Raw genomic sequence first — 1,895 nt, forward strand, 5'->3', positions numbered from 1 at the left:
CCTGTGGTGCCGCGGGTGTGTGGCGTCAGTCACCGCGCCTCACCCCACCGGCACCGTCGCCTGAGAGAAATCGAGGGCAGCCCCTTACGAGAGTTCATCCTTCAGACCAGCGAATCGCGGCGCGCCCGCCCGAACCTCCCTTACCACGAGGGAGCGAGGCCCGAAGACCCAACGCCTCCTCCAAGTACCGAAGCTAGGGCGGCGGGCTTGGCGCCGGCTCCGTACTCCCTGCCCGCTGGCCCAGCGGCTGCCGGGGCTCCAGCACACCGCTGGACGGTCGGGGGCACAGGAGGCAGGTGACTGTCACCCACGGGGGGGGGGGGGGGTAGGGCCTCAGTTGTGCTGTGCACGCGGCCGTGGCTTCCCGGAGGGGCCTCTGTGGGGAGATGCCGGCTACCTGGCTGCGGGGACTGCCGGGCTCTGCCTGAGGTCTGGCTGGAAGCAGTTTCACCAAACACAGCCCTAAACATAGCTTGTTCCCACACTGTGGCAGGAATAGAACTAGCGGCTCCAGAGCACAGCCCACACACACGTGTCAGGGAACAGAACAGCTCCGCGCCTCTGAGCCCCAGGGCTGGAGGGAGGGAGCGCGCTTCCCCAGGCCCCAGCTGTTCCCTTGGCTCCCTCAGGGCTCCCATGGCCTGCTTTGCTTTTTCTCCCCAGCCTCCTGCCCTGCCCTAGAGGAAGATTTATGTTTGGGGGGAGCTGCAGGCCCAGACCCCCTGGATGGGGTGTGTGTGTGTGTGTGTGTGTGTGTGTGAGACACTTCTAAAACTGTGTGTGCATCTTTCCTGGCAGCTTGCATAGCAGTGACCAGATTCTCAAAGACCGCTGCAGTGATGCAGGAAAGTGTGGCCCTCACCCACTGCAGGAGCACCAGGAGCAAGCTGCGCCTGCTGCAGGCACTGTGGAGCCACCTCCCCTGCCCACGACGGGTCTGCAGGGGGGGATCTGCCAGCAGCCACCACAGGAACAGCAGCTTGGGCGCGGAGGATGAACGGACCCGACCACAAGGTGAAGAAAGCAGTTCAGAAGGAAAGAAAACAGGCTGATGTTGGTGTTGAGAAAAGGGAACTTGAGGTTTAAAGATGAGCTGGGCAGGGGTAAGGAGGAGGCTTGGAAACAAATGTGACCTGGCCTCCCCACTCAGCCCCCTAGTGGGTGTCATTCCTTTCACCTCAAGCCCTGTAACTGCCCAAAGGAGATATTTTTTGTTTTTCAACTGGTGTTATAATTTCTGAGAGAAGGGAAACTGAGAGCATTTGATGGCTCAGAGCAGCTTCAGGTCAGAGGCATTCAGAGGGAGGGGCACTTCCTTAATCTGACATTTTTAGGGCCTGAGCGAGAGGAGGGCGCCTCACCCCAGAGGGACTGGCAGGCAGGGAAGGTGCCAGGATGGTGCCCATGCAGGCCGGGAGGCACCCTGGAGACCCAGGTCAGAATCACTCCCCTGCCCAGCCTTGCTGGCGGCCAGCCAGGATGAGGGAACAGGTTTGGTTCTTGGGTTACCTGCTCCTTGGGTATTAGTTCCAGGGGTAAGGAGACACTGCAAGTCATGTTACAGAACAAGACCATCTACCTCCTTTCCTGCCAAACATGAGCCTCTTCTGCCTGGACTCCTAGTGGCCCAGAAGGGGTCCTGCGGAAAGGCTAGTCTTTAGCACCTGGACCTTTCGGCCCCAAAGTGGTTTGCTGGCCGTGGACTAAAACGGACGGTCTCACATCTTTGGATAGTGAGGAGACAAATCTATTACGTGTGTTGTGAGGCTATCTGATGATAGTTACGGCTGTGCTTGCACATGCGCTCGTGGGACCACTCTGGGATGCCAGAATGTGGGGCTGAGGGACTCCTGTCCCAGCCTGCGTGGCCAGCACACAGCAATACCACTCTCCAA

This window comes from Vulpes lagopus, chromosome 12, assembly GCF_018345385.1.
Source record: "Vulpes lagopus strain Blue_001 chromosome 12, ASM1834538v1, whole genome shotgun sequence".
NCBI classification, from domain to species: domain Eukaryota; kingdom Metazoa; phylum Chordata; class Mammalia; order Carnivora; family Canidae; genus Vulpes; species Vulpes lagopus.